This window comes from Pteropus vampyrus, unplaced genomic scaffold (genome assembly GCF_000151845.1).
Source record: "Pteropus vampyrus isolate Shadow unplaced genomic scaffold, Pvam_2.0 Scaffold78, whole genome shotgun sequence".
NCBI classification, from domain to species: Eukaryota; Metazoa; Chordata; class Mammalia; order Chiroptera; family Pteropodidae; genus Pteropus; species Pteropus vampyrus.
In genome coordinates, this window is record NW_011888859.1 from 5,260,494 (window position 1) to 5,276,025 (window position 15,532).

At 40.3% G+C, this 15,532-nt stretch overlaps 1 protein-coding gene and 1 pseudogene across 1 annotated transcript in view; both read left to right on the forward strand.

Annotated features, from left to right (window-relative positions):
- ARID1B (AT-rich interaction domain 1B) overlaps window positions 1–15,532 on the forward strand; it is a 389,943-nt gene that overhangs the window by 187,543 nt on the left and 186,868 nt on the right. The window lies entirely within an intron of this gene.
- LOC111741469 lies at window positions 6,191–6,309 on the forward strand (annotated as a pseudogene).

Sequence of the window (15,532 nt, forward strand, 5' to 3'; positions counted from 1 at the left end):
CAGCTCTCTCCTGGGCTGCCCCCGCCATCTTTTTTCCTGACTCTTCTCTTGGCCTCTGATATGTGAATCTTCTGTTTCTTAAATCACTTGTCATTTGATTGTACATGTCCTTCAGCAGCTTCATGAGACAGCATGAATTGGAAGGAAACTTTTTAGACCTTACATTTTAAAAAATACTTACACTCTCACATTTAAATGGATTGTTTGGCTTGGCTAGATCGAGTAATGTAGGATGGAAATAATTTTTCCAAGACTTTAAAAAATATGATCTTCTTACCTCATCTTCCTGCCTTTCAAATATTTCGTGTTGCCGCTGAAAAAATTAGATGCCATTTTGGTGGGTGACCTTTTCTTTATACATGACCTACTGATCCCCTAACCCCCACCCACCCCTGCACCCTGCACCCCGCACCCCCCACCCCAGAGCTATTAGGATTTTCACTATGTGTTTGTGTTTCTGTGGGTGTTTTTGCCGCTGTTCTTCATTGTGCTGGGCACTGAGTTTGTACTATTCTTTATTTTGGGGAAATTATCTTGTAATATTTACTTATAATTTCTTTCTCTCTCTTTACCTGCTTCCTCATTCTGAAACTCTTGTTGGCTGGATTTGGATACTGAAGTGATTGATCTTTTCTTTACTATTTTTTCCATTCCTTTATTTTCTGCCTAAGAGATAACTTAGACTTTATCTTCCAACCTGTTATTTTATTTTTCTCTATCAATTTTTTATTTCAAAGTGTTTTTCTTTGTATTTCATTTCTTACTATAGCATTGTTTTATGGATGCAGTATATTTTTTTCCCTTTTTGAAACAATATTATTTAATTTTTTTCCTATTACTTGCATAACCTCTGTTTCTTCTTTACTTTTTATAATTTCTCTTATGCCAAAGGCTTTACTCAAAAATGTTCATCTTAACGGTGAAGCACTAAGATGCTGATTGGAAGCTCTCATTGTGAGCTGGGCTTGTGGACTGGCAGGCCTCTCTTTGGGTCTTGATGTAATCTGCCAGCTTTGCCATTGGGGACTTGCTCAAGATGATATATGAAAATCTTTTCTCTAGAGTAGTTTATTTTCTCCAGAGAAGACGTTGATAGTCTTCTGCTTATAGAGTTGGTGAGTGATGTCTAAGCCTGCTGCTGGCATTTTGGACCTGGACTAGGGTAGGGAAGGGGGTTGAAAGTCTCAGTGTCCATTACTTACTCTCACTGTGGCTTGTCCTCATTTCCCAAGCCGTCTCCACCCTGTGCACCCCAAGCATTTCTGCTTCCATGTCTATAGAGAACTTCCCTTACCTAATGGAATATACGGATGGTGGTAGTCTGATGCTTTGTTTTTTTACAGACTTTCAATTAATTGCCTTGATTTTAATGTGGCGATCCCCAGTTCTTGAGCTTTTCAGGTTACATAGGCCATCTTGGTTTGTTCCTCATTGGTATCCTATTTCCTGTGCCCCTCAGATATTTAGGATTGGCCTTCCTTCTCTCTGCTAAAGTGTTTCTCATCCCTCCATATGCTTTTCCATCTGCACATATTGTTAATAATATTGTTTCATTTAACAGATCATCTCAAAACTTTCGTTTTTATTAAAACAAACATTTCTTTATCTCCCACTGTTTCTTTGGGTCAGGAATTCAAGAGGGGTGAAATTTTGGCGAGGCGTTTCTCACGTGGCTGCAGACAAGACACTGGCTGGAGCTAGGAGGAGCGTGGAGAGCAGCTAAGGACTGGCTGGTCATCTCTTCACTATGTATCAGGCAGAAGCGTAGAGACAGGAAAAAATGTAGCGTGATTGTGCTACAACAGCATGGGGTAGCTCCAGGAATGGGGACGAGCTGTGGAATGTGGGTCCATTAGTGTAATCATCATGGGAACTAATTCTCTTTTCAATTTTATTTTGGGTCTATTGAAATTTCTAAACATTTTTTTCTCAAAATATAATTTTCAGATCCTTATTTTTATTCCACAGTGCTCTTATGCCCACTCCTAATGTACCTGATCATCATTGTGGAAGAAAGGGCATTCTGGATAAATGAGAAATGCCCCAAAGCAGTCATTCTCCAAATTAAGATTTAGATCTCCTTGGACCTGTTTGGTGCCTACTGGCCTTTTAGGAGTTTTTGAGGGGTGTATCGTAATGACTCGATGTTACTGGAAAACAAAAGTGAAGTGAGGATAGGAGCTTTCTGCGAATGGTAGGGAGGAAGTTGCAGGGTGCGAGGCAGTGGGTGGCACAGTTGTGGGCGAAGCTTCAATATAGAATTGGAAATTAACCAGAAAATGCAGCTCAGGCTAAAAGGAGTGTATTTCAGACAGACAGGTTTTGCGAGACTTTCATTTCCAAAGATATACAGCAGGCTATTATTAAACACTGCTTAATTTTTAAAAAATTCTTCTGGAAGGAAAGCTCCCATATATTTTAAATATTTTGAGATTCTTCGAGGCTGTGGTTCTTAAGAGAGGTCCGTAACATACACCTTATTGACAATAGCCTTTAAAGAAAAGAGAAGTAAAGAGTAGCGAGAATAATGTGTTGTGGTTCTCTGAAAATTACTCAAATGATTTGCAATTGTGAATACTTTTTGGATTGCCCCGTTCTGAATGTAATACTATCCCCTGCTTTGGTAATTGGCAAAATCTTATTTAGTGTTTGTGTGTAGAGTGTGAAGGAATGTTTTTAATTCAGACAAATGTTCATGTTCAAAAGACTTATGAGTCTGGAAGAAGTAAATCTTTAAACTCAAATTGCAAGGCTGTCTGCTCATAGTTAATTGACACACTTTCAACATTGGTTTTAATGGATCATTTGCAATTTAACTGACATTAACGACCTCAGTTAACTCATGTTGTTATATTGCATTGGCTGTTTATTTTTTGTTAATTTACTTTAGTATTCAGCTTCCTATTCATTAAAGGTTTTTCTTTTTAAAGGTTTTTCTTTCTTTATTATTAAAACTTTTATACACATACTGGGTTTAATTAAATATACTTTTATAGCCTTAGACATGAACCATATTGATAATAAAACTTAAACATCTGCACATTGCTGTTAAACTGATTCTGCAAGAGACCTCATACCTAAATGTCATGATACTTTCCAAATCATCCTTGGAAATTTGATTCAGCCTTGTTCGACTTGCCTTGAATCAGATGTCCCATTGCACTGGGTAATTTTCAGTATTAGTATTCTTACCTCCTATCTTTCTGTCATTTTTTTTTTTTATCAATTTCTGCCAAATTTCCATTACTTAGAAGGCTTTTGTCTTTGATCTGTCAAGAATCACACTGGTGGGGAAGAGATTTAGGGAGGCCCACTTGTGGCAGAGTGACATAATTTTCATTTGAATTACTTACCTGCCCTCAGGTGTTACGGCCGAACATCATCAACAGAAATGATAGCCATGGCTGGTGGTTAGGCTCTTCCTTAGGTTTGACTTTGATTCTGCCACTCACTTGGGCAAATTGTCTAATTTCTTTTTGCTTCAGTTTTCTTGCCTGTCAAATGGAACAATAGTACCTATATCTTAGGTTAAGATTAAATGTAATTCACTTAGAACATTGCTTGACACGTAGTAATTATTCAGTAAATGCTAGCTATTGCTATGCCTACTATTATTAAAGACCTTTAGATCCTTATACACAGACGGTAGTCAACTTTTTTGAAGGCCAATGGTACTACTTTTGAAGGAAACAACTTTTAACATAACAGTAGTAAAAGTGATTAAACATGATTACAACACAAACTGGCTACTTATTATAAGTAATTTGTAAAAAAAAATAAAAAGGGGGAAAAACTTGCCTTTCTTCCATTTCAGAGAGACAATTACAGCTCATATTTTTATCTATTTCCTTCTTGCCCACACTAAGAAAATCTGATGGGAAAAATGTGGATTTGCAGAACAAAATTTGAGGCTGAAAGTGGAGGGATTATCACCCGAGGATTTAGCTGTAGATTTACTAAAGACTGGGTCTTCGAAGAGTGAGAAGAGGGAGCTTAAGGGAATAGAATCAAAAACCAATAATGTGTTAAATAATATAAACTGTTGGGCCAGTGACTTAATTTGCATGTGGCCAGTTTGTTCAGTGTTTCAAAGGAGAACCTCTGTCGCACTAAGGAGGGAGTCACGTTTCGTACTACCTTCATCCATTCTCACATGGCACTTGTGATGTGCCCACTATTTGTTCCTCATTCTGCTTATCACATGGTAACCATTAATGAGGGAGAGGGGAAGAATGGCAGAGGCTCCCATGGAGCCCTTTCATGGCTGTCTCCTGGCCACTCGTTCCCTAGTTGAAATGGGACAGCACATCCTCTTGTTTGTACCAGAAAGTGAACGAATGCACTAACAAGTCATCAGGGACCGAAAAAGACAGGAGCTCTGCAACCACTAGTTCTGGTGGGTTCATGGTGTGTGTGTGTTGCACATTTGCAAGCTTAGTGGCTTGTCAGTTACTGCATCCAACGTAAGTGATTTGTCTTTGATTCAGTAGAATACTGAAGTATTCTTCAGTCATTTTTAACACACTTCAGCATACAGAACCATCTGATAGAATGGGAGATTGATGTTTTGACTGCATTATTCCTGTTTATTTGGTGGTGGTTTATCCTTGATTGGCGGGTTCCAGAACCATAACCCCCAACCTCCACCTTCATTAGAGAACAGCAGTCATTTTAATGGCAGACGTGTGCGTTCTCACAGTCAGAGAAATGCACCATAAAAGTAGAGAGAATGTTTTCTTTTTTGCTCACGTGGATTCTCTGCCAGTGGCTTGGACTCATGACCACGTGTGGGTCATGTGCCGCAGGCACCTGACCTACCTCTGTTGGCTTTCATTGTCCCCATCCCCTGCTGCCGTGGCAGACCTGTCATGGAGACCTTTAGATCGTCGCATTTCCCCCAGGTCTGTCAGCTCGTTTTTGAATTTAGCTCCTTGGCCATTGTTTATCCTATTTTATCATCATCACTTTTGATTCTTTTACCGTTTACCTGTCTGTCCCATTGGCTCTGCAGAACCGCTCCTAGTCAGATCACCATATTGTGTTTCTCTGCTCTTATGTGTCTTTTTAGCGCTACTGAGGGCAAAATTTCATGATGGTGGTCATTGGTGTTTCTGCTACGGAGGGTCCTTCTGTATCGTGGAGGTCAAGGTGAAGTAAAGATCATGTCTTTTTAAGTTTGAAAATCCTAAGCAAGCGAAAAGATAATGATGCATTTTGACATTCACAAGATAATGCACGCTAATCTTCAGTGACTTCAGTAATCTTCAGTTGTAGGAAGCTATCAAAGCTGTACCACACAAAGCCAGTGCATCAACTGAAGAGAATCTAAAGTTTTATTCAGATTGTCGTTTACTGAGGATTCTGAGTTTACACATTTGGTTTTTAATTCCATTTGTTCCACTTGACAGCTGTGTGATTATGGCCATTTTACTTAATATCGCTAAACCTCAGTTTCCTCATCTGTAGAATGGAGTTAACTAACCCACGTCACAGGGCTGCCGTGAGGAGTCAGTGGGATAATGTTTGCCATTCACTTATAGAGCGCACACAGGAAAAGCACTCAGTCAAGGGTTGGGGGGTGGGTAGCTGTAGAAACAGTAGTACTTGTTTTGTTGTTAGGCTATTTCCTGTACGATGGGAACCCTTTCTACTGCTGCCGTGTGTGGGAATGATAAATAGCCACCCCCTAGTTAATCAGAGACATCTCAGCTTATAGTTTAACCCTTTGTTATAATTCTTGCCAATTAATTTGTTTTTGAACTTTACAGAGAGTAATGTAAAATTTCTTATACAGCAAGTATTTATTTGACTCTGATTCAGTGAGCACTTAAAGAGCACGTGCCGTCTTGCCAGGCACTGGGCTTCCTGTTCCAGGAGCACAGAAGTGACTAGGTATGGCCTTGGGCCTTGGAAGACTTAGCCTAGTGAATTGTAGCATCAGTGGACTGGATAGCAAGCCAAAGCACATTTCCTTAACTTTTTGTTTTATTTTATATTTTTGCTCTATTGTATTTACTAACTGTAATTACATACCAAAAGTGGCTTTTCATGGCTAATCATATTTCACAGCCAAAACGATTAATAATTATAATGGTAATAACAACTAACATTGATTGAGGGTTTACTTATGAGCCAGGCACTTGCGCAAGCATTTTACATGTATTAACTCATTTAAATTTCACAGCATTCCGTCTACGGCCATGCCACCCTGAACAAGCCCGATCTCATCTGATCTCGGAAGCTAAGCAGGGTCAGGCCTGGCTAGTACTTGGATGGGAGACCAGCTAAGAAGACTAGATGCTGTAGGCGTAAAAAGTAAAAAAAATAAGGGATCGTAAGCTCACAAGGTCCTTGCAGTTGGTGAAGTCAACCAAGGGTTGCCTCGCCCAAAAAATAAAAAAATTAAAAATAAATAAATCAATAAATTTCACAACGTTCCTGTGAGGACTGTTATTAGTGCTAGTTTATTTTTAGGCTCTGAGGAGCTGTACCTTGGCCACGATTACGCGGCGGCATAAATGGCAGGGACAGAGCTTGAACCCTGGCATTGTGGCCCCACAGAACCTACTGTGCGGGCCTGGCTCTTCTAGTATTCATAAGAAAGTGGAAATCCATCCATGTATTCTTCTAGGGTTGTCCACTCTATTGTATCAATTTAGAATTAGAGAAATGTCTTAGGGGAAAAGTTTATTTTTATATATTTGTTATTTCTGTCTTGAATTCCAGAAACTTAAAGGATATTTTTATGACTACCTTGTCAGGATACTGACTTTTAATTTCTTTTACTTAGGAATAATTGGAACTTAATGTTTTCATAAACAGTAATTGTTCTAAATGTCTTGATTTTTCCCCACAAACATTTTTGGTACTGCAGAAGTTCAATTGGAATTGGATGCGGTATTTGTAAACTGTTCTTTATTTTGTACTTTAATTTGCATCTCAAGTGTCAATGTGTTCAAATATAAATTTTTAAATTGTTAATATTGAAAATCATCCAAAAATAATGTAACAAAGTTGTAATCCTCATTAGATAATAAAGAAAATAATATTTTTAAACAGTTGACATAGTTACAAAGATCTCTCTTGTTATGAACAATAATCTTGATGCTCATTTTTAAGTTTAATTTAGTTTCCACAATAGAAACAATTCATGCATTGTATGTAGTGTATATACTTTATATATGCAATAACATATATAGTATATAGCTAAACAAGGTAGTGTATAAATGTAAATTGCAGTAAGCTTATGTTTTAGCTTTTGGATTTTTGACTTTCTGCTGTAAATAGTTAAAGTAGCTACGTAGACACAGCATGCCTGTGTGTCTGGGTAGCGCTTTGCTTGGTACGATGCTAGTTCCTGTTGCTCCTTTCTAAGTTTGCAGGTTTGAGGGGAAAACCCCATAGAAAAACAAAGTTTTACATACTAACATGTCATTATGATATAAATGCCCCTTCTCATCTGTTCAGAATCATAAAAAAATTATAATAAAAATGAGAAGCCATTTTTGTATTATTTTTACAGCCTTTTAATATTGAAGATGGTTAGTTTGTTTTCGGTGATTCTTTAGCTTTGTTCTAAATGTGTGTTTTTGATTCTGGTGTGTCCCTTTGTGAGTTCTCCATTTTCCTTATTGGTAAAGTTGCCCAGCAAACGGAAGGACAGAGGCAAGCACCAGGGCCTGGCCTTCAGGAGCTGGAGGTGTTCAGAATGGGCTCCCATCTGTTGGGCCTGCGCACTGACAAAACTGGTCACAGCTGTCGTGGCTCTCCAGACCAGACGTGGCTTCCCTCCTGCTTAGAGGCCCCTGGCCCTTGGAGAGTTGGCCTACCTGTAGAGGAATCCCATCGGGCTTCAGGGCACCAGAGAGATGCAGTGACACAAGGATTAGTAGCCAGGTATGGGACTTTAGTGAGCCACCAGCCACAGAAAAGGGTGGAGAGCAGCAACACAGTGCCGTTCTTTTGGTGCCAAGTTTATGTTTTGGATCTTTAAAAATTAACCACGATTAAGAAAATAGTTCTCAGTGAATTAAAGGAAAGATCTTAATAATAGGTCCTCAAATGCCTCCCTCCTGTAGAGGGGGTGGTATCTTATCACTTAAGTTTGAGGCCATAGGTTACTTTTAGGCGATCTACTCAGTGGTGGGAATTCTTATTTTAACAGAGGATGGGGGAAATTTTTTTATATCCTCAATATAATACTTTTATCACAAGTATTCTGTTAGATGCAGAGCGTGGTAATTCCGGCACACAGTCATTTATTTCCTATTTTGTGGGATGTTTGTGATACTTCATTTTATGTTAGTTTGCACGTAGACATGATGCTTGGGTATGAAATAATTTTAGACCTTTAAGACCCTAATATTTTTAAAAATTCTCTAAAATATAGATTCTTCAGAGTGGCCATCATGAAGTTGGTACCTAAGGACAGTGCCAAAGCTGCTTTAACTTTCAAAAATCCCAACTTTCAAATATTTTGATATGCAATAGAAATAATATTTATTCCTTTGACAAGCATAGATAGGAACCATTGCTCTTCTGTAAAGGCTAGAAACAAAATAGACGTGTTTCTTTTTGAAACAGTGTATTGTGATGATTATCTTTTGAAATTTTGTTAATAAACATAGACAATAACATTCTAAAATTTGTAAAATCAAATATCACATCTTTATAAAATATATGCTGTATCAAATATTTACTGAATAGTTTAATATAATTATTGAATGACACTTAGATTATAAAATCCATATTTATCGAATGTCTCAGGCTGACAAAAGGCATTGTACCACGACAACAAGGATTATGTAGGAACATGAAGTTCGTCTGGTGTGTAGAAATAGAGGTGCACATTTTCACTTTTGGATATTTTTATCATGGATTTGTTTGCTTTTTCTAAAAGCATTATTTGAGAATTTTCGACACAGTGACAGTGACAGTGAAAGTAGAGGCTTATTATTTTTTTCCTTGAGTCTGTTGACTCAAAGTAATTGAATGGCTCATTTATTTGCAATAACATTGGTACTGGAACTCTGCTCGTAATGTATGTTAGTCTACATTCTCTCTTAATAACAGATCTGACTGTATACTTAGGTGGTAGATAGTCTTAGTGCAAAATGCTCCAATGGGTTTTAAATCTTAAAACAAGATCACCAGTTTTGACTCCAAAGAATGCCATTTCATTGTTTAGGGATGTGCACAGAGCAGTTTATAAGGTACCGTTATTGATTTACTCCCTCCAAGGACGAAGTGATATTAAACAGACACACAAACAGAAAAATTACATTCACAAAATGCTTTTCCCAAGTGAGAAAACCCAGTCTCTATACTTCGATAATCAAAAATAGATTTTTTTTTTTTTTTTAAATATTTAAGTGATTGAGTAGGGATAGTTACACACCTGCCATTTCTGACAGCTACTATCCTTGTTACCTGTTTTGGATCACCTTTTGTGCTCTATCTCTAATCTTGAGACCAGTTTCTTAAATGCCAGTTAAGTTTAGTAACCTGTCCATGGCCACATAGCTTTTAAGAGACAGATGATGAATTCATTCTGTCTCCCTTGGGAGTGCTCAGAGAGAGTCTTTTTGTCCTGAGTACTGAGTCCCCATCTTACCCAGCTGTGTTTGGGTGAACCACGGGCAGAGAGGTCAGAGTAGATGGACTTTGCAGTGAGCCCTCACTGTGACACCCCTCTGCTGTGCAGGATTGTGAGCAGAGGAGGTTGCTGAACTCCAAGAAGTACCAGAGGAGGCGGCTGTGCCCTGTTCTTAGGGATTTCAGATGCACCTGTTGAACTAACAAGGTAAAAATAGGAAGGAAGCCATAGCATCTCCCAGGGTGGGCTGAGATGATTTACAAACAAGTCTCTGAAAAATCAGTTTCATTTTCCTTTCTCCTTTTTTTCTTACCAAAAAGAACTCTGGTTGTCTCTAAGGTACACCCCCCTCCCCCCCCCAAAAAAAGGCTAAGAAGGAGGAAGAGATTGTAAATAGCTGCTGACCTGTACCCTAGTTTACAAATTGGGCTGTAGAATGTGCTGACTAAGGAGCCAGCTGGTCAGATGTTGTATGGACAAAGATTGTCCTAAGTGAGTAGCAGAGTTCTGTGACTGTTAGAGCCTGTGCATTCCAATGATAAGTGTTTGTTGGTGAATAACACAGGATTGCATAGGGAGTGTGTCCGCTTTGTGCCAGGCCCAGGGCACTGTACTAGGAAATGAACAGTGACTTGGGACAAGGTCCTCAAACCTGCCATTTAACTAATTTTTCAGAGCCTTGGTTTTTACCCGTGTGGCTAGCGATAAGGTCTTGTGAAGATGTGCTCCGTGACAGTGCTAGAGGACTAAATTATTGTCAATGCCGTACTAGCTAATATTAAGCTGTCACCAGATTAGTGGGAGAATCTACTTGCAACCTAGTGATGAGTTATTGTGTCACAGAAGTGGAAGTAGAGGTGCCAAGTAAAATACAGGACAGCCGGTTAAATTTGAATTCGAGATAAGCAATGAATAATTGTTTAATTTAAGTTTGCCCCATATGTGGCATGGGACACATGACACAGAACCTATTACTAAATCTCGAACCACAAATATTAGAAGGAGGCCTCTCTCCCTTGAGTTAAGCTGACAAAAACCTCAGGACCCCACATCAGTTGGAACTTAATATTTAGCTCCCCTAACTCCTTAAGCTCTTCCAAAATCAGGACAAGATCCCCTAAACCTACATCACACTCAGATACTATGAGAAAAATAGTAATATTTCGTATCCACAAAAATTTTCCTTAGTTTTGTCCAGAAGCTTGGTTGATGAGTAGTCTAAACCACAGTTTGGGTGCTTTACTGTTGGTAGAAAACCCAGAAGGAATACTGCAGCGGGGGTCGAACCAGGGGCAGGTGCCTTTTCCTGTAGTGAGGGGTGACGTGACGAGACTCCAGGACAACCAGAAGGGCTTGGAAAGGGGATCTTATCAAACCTGTCACCAACAACCCACCCTTCATGGTTCCTGGCCAGGGACAGGATGGTACAGGGAAAGCGTGCGGAGCTTCAGGAGCCAGCGCCGAGTCCCGGCCCTGTCCTCCTTTGCCGTGTGCTCTGGGCCCGATGCTTCACGTCTCTGGGCCTCAGCTCGTTCTTTGTGAAGTGGGGGTATCTGCCCTCAGAGGATGGTTTTGGGGAACCAGATAATAAGTCAAAATAAAGTCTTAAGAGTGTTTTGTAAATTTTGGCGTAGATTTTAGAGATAGGGTATTGAGGCAATGGGTATTGCTGTTATGCTGTATTTTGTTTTTTTGTAAGTTTTACTAAAGGTTTTTGTTTTTTTAGCAACTGTGAATTTTAAGTCTTATCAATGCTTCAGAGTGAATTAGATTTTTGCTGCATAATGTTAATCAATTTTGTGAATTGGAAGTGTAGTTTCACAATGTCATTAATGTCCAAATCAAATCAGCCTCCTGATTGATTTTTTTTAAATCTATGTTTCTGCCTGAAGTAGCCATATTAGTAGATAACCCTGATAATTTATTACAACGATTGAAAAATAAAATGTTGAAAATATGATGTGCGACGTTGGGAGGGGAAAAAAAGAAACACGTCATGAATAGAGGATGCAGGATGCCAGCCCAGTGGACTCGATTATTAGCATCACCTAAGACAGATATGTTTTCAGTAATCTCAGTCTCCAGGGAATTATTTTTGGAATCTGTCGTTTTCACAAGCACATGTGAATTGATGTAGTCTGTTGGAAACAGCAAAATAGGTGCAGAATTGTTCTCAAAGGTTGTGATTTACTATGTGTACTACACTAATTATTTGTATAAACACAATTTTTTGCCCTGTGACAAAATATAGGGGTTGAATATGAGTTGTACCTCAAAATGTTGAAGTTTATGTTTATATTACAGATTCCTCCAATGTTCTGTGTACGAACACTATTTCTTGTTCTGTAAATGTCTAGGGCTTGTAATTATATGTTTAGTATGCCTTTTTCTTTAGTTACCGAGATACATTCGTTAGCATTGTCGTCATCATATAGCATTTTATAGCTTTTAGAATGTTTCGCCTTGTTATCTTATTAAATATTTACAATTACCAAGAGGCAAGTATCTTAAGCATTTTTCTTTATTCTGTATAACAGGAAACAGATGTAGAAAAATTCTTATTTACAAAGTTCAGATGGCAAGTGGTAGAGCTGAGATTTAAACACGTGCATTTTAACTTCTTTTTCACTGTTATTTTCACTTACTGCACTGCTCCCCACCGGAACACCCCCCCACACACACACACACACATTGTTTCTAGAATTTTACATTTAAGTTTACATTTACATAATGGAATGCATTTTAATAGCTAAAAATCGATTCTCATTGAAAATCGATACGAAGTGATTTGGCTCTAAATATACGATTTCTGAAAGCTTTAGAAGACTGAACTTGTGCAAAATAAATTATCAGCATAAAGACATTATTATCCCAGGAAATCATTTATCTGAAAATGGGAATACTAGCAAAGTCTTCATAATGGGTGTGAGTAAACTCATATGGGAAAATATTTTAGGACATATTCCTACATTTTTCAGTTTAATGCTTAAAGAGCCGTGTCGTCTTGGAGCTTGTCACTTTGGAAATCCTGCTGTCACAGAATTCTGGAGAGGAGGTGTAGGCCAGTGCCGTGTGGTGATTTTTACAGCGTTGCGTCTGGGGTGGGCAGGAAGCAGCTCTGAGCATGCTTACGACGTGGACGTGTGGGCGATCTGGATCCGGCTCTTCTGTTTCGACTCCTCTCCCAGTCTCTTTCTCTTTTGAAAGAAGTTGAGAAGCGTTGAAAAAGGTCTCAGGAGTCGGGTGCCGAGGGGCAGGACTGGCGGACTCCGCGGGCAGTGCTTGCAGGGCCTTGCTGTCTCCTCCTCGGCTGTTGAGTCTGAATCACGTGTGAAGCAACCCTGCGCTTAACACCCCGTCTGCTTTAACAGGAGCGAGGTAAAAAAATCAGCCCCTGCATCTTCTTTGGTCTTGTATTCTGTGATAGAACAGCAACTCCAAGCTGCGTTTATTCTATCTGAAAAAGAGGAAAAGAACATTCTTTCCCTCCAACTATGGCAGAATATGACTCTTCAGAAAAGATGGCTGTGCACTGTCAGCAGGCCCGCGCAGTGTGGGAACATGTTCCAAGTTATTTGGCAGAGCAGTTGGAAGAAATTTGGGCTGAGAGAAGGAAAAAATGTACCCGTCCCCTCTTCCCGTGACGATGTCAGCCTCAGGTGGCATGTCCGTGGAGCTTCTGTGACTCCAACCCGGAGGCCACGGAAAACGCGCCCGTGTGTGGACGGAGCGCATCTCGGGCTCCGCGCTTACGTGTGCTGGGCGCTGTTCAGGCGTGGCAGGTAGTGGGGAGCACGTCGGGGTTGCGTTCAAACGTTTCAAGTTATACACTTATTGCCATGATGTGGTGATTAAGAGCGTGCACTTTGTGGTTGGGTAAAGCTCAATCATGCAACCAACTAGTCGTGTGACGTTGGAGAGGGTTCTTGACTTCTCTGTTATAATTTCCTCACCTGTAAGGTAAAGATAACCATGCCTGTCTCACAGTGCTTCTGTAAAGGTCACAGGAGCCTGTGTCTGAACCTGGCACGTGAGAGCACAATAAAGTTTTGTTACACTGTTGGTCTCTTCTTCTTCCTCCTCCTCCTCCTCCTCCTCCTCCTCCTCCTCCTCCTCCTAGTCAGCAAATACTAAAGACTGTTGCTCCTGTTTCTGCCATTGGTTTCGCACACGGACACCGGACACCAAAGGTCGAAGGAAGGAGCAGGCGCTGGGATGTAGGTGTCCCCCGCTTGCCCAGAGTTTGCCTACGCCACCTACCTTTACAAAAGACCCACACTAGCACCTGCTTTGGCTAACTGAAACAGGTCCAAAGAGGATTTTAGCTTTTTGAAAAGAGGCAAAAGTAAAAATAGTCTTCGTTATTTGTTTTGCAGTGAGCCTTTGTAGAGGCAGCATGCACCCCGCAGCAAGAGGGGCCTCGAACTCCTTCCCAGTAAAGAACACTCAGCATCTCACCTCGCTCACCAGAGTTTGAACTGTATCTGCAAGGATCTGAGCTTTATGTCCATCCATTTTGTGCATCCCTGCTTCTACTACATATTAGTGTTATTTTAGGTTTTCTGTGTGACTCGGTATGATTTGATGGGTGATTTGGCAATGGCAGGGGGAGGGTCTAGGGATGCTCAGAATGTTTTTCATAAAAGTGAATGGGAATTGCTTCCCTGCTTTATTCCATCTCAGTTTATGAGAACTTTCGTTGGCACACTCTGCTTTGGGACAGCAGGGGAAGCCTGTGTTTGGCTGTGATGTTTCTGTGCTGGCGTTTGTGTTGTATGGGTTTGTGGGCGTATAGGTGCCCCTGAGCCACATCAGAGGCCCGTTTTTTCAGCAAATGTTTCAGACCTGCTTTCAAGTGAGACACTAGGAACACAGGAATGAAAGACGGGCTCAGTTCCTGCACCCCGGGAGCTTGCCTTGCAGCGGATGAAGGCGGTGGGTACACAGTTACCACGAAGTGTCAGAAAGTGATGACTGTCGTGCATACAGTTAGTATGACCATGTGAAAGTGAGTGAGCAGGTGCTTAAATTCTGCCGCGTGGTCAGGGACGACCTCTCAGAGGTTATAAACCTTTGATCTAAAAATCTGAAGGACCGGAGCCAGCTGTGGAGAGGTGACAGCATTCCGGGAAGAGGGGCTAGCTGAGGAAGACCCCGACTGGATGGGTGGGGCGTCATTGCGGACGGGCCCTCAGGCGCTACAGGTGGAGGCGGAGCTAGACTCTTACTCTTTAGTTCGTTCTTTCGTTTGTTTTTTCTTTCATTCTCCCGTTCTTTCGTTCTTATAGGATGAGTTGCAGTTTGAGAATCCCATGTCACGCCAGATGGAAGTTTTGGGCTGCTTTGCTGCTGGAAACTTCCCTCAGTTATCAAGTGGCGATGTGTCGTGTCTGTTTGTGACAGGGGTGAGAGAATAGCAAAGTATGTACGAAATGTCCTGCATACTATGAACCAAAGACATTCAGAGTAATTACTACTATTTAGAGTAGTGACATAATTTTAGATTTTTTTGACCTAATTTTTATTTTGCATATAATTACTTGCTTGGTCCTTAATTAGCCCTTTATTAGACGTGGAGTGGTGGTCTTAAGTTTTTCTCACCATCGGAAAGCGTTGGGGGTGGGTTCTTCAGTAACGGTGGTGGATTTCCACGCACCTCTGTTTCCAAACGCCTGATTCTAAGCAGGCGCGCCAGGTCGGGGACGATGTTATGGGCAAGAAATTCACTCCTCAGTCTGATTAATCAGCCATCCTTTGGCTATGCCTAGGACATTCTTAGTAAGCTATTTACCAGTAAATACAACGTTTTTATTTCAGTTATTCATCGTTAGGGAACTTGTGCAGGTTTAACACTGGAAAGATAAGAACTGTCTAATCAAAATGAAAAATATTTTAGTTTGTTGAAAACACTCAGAGCAGCATACAATATATATAACA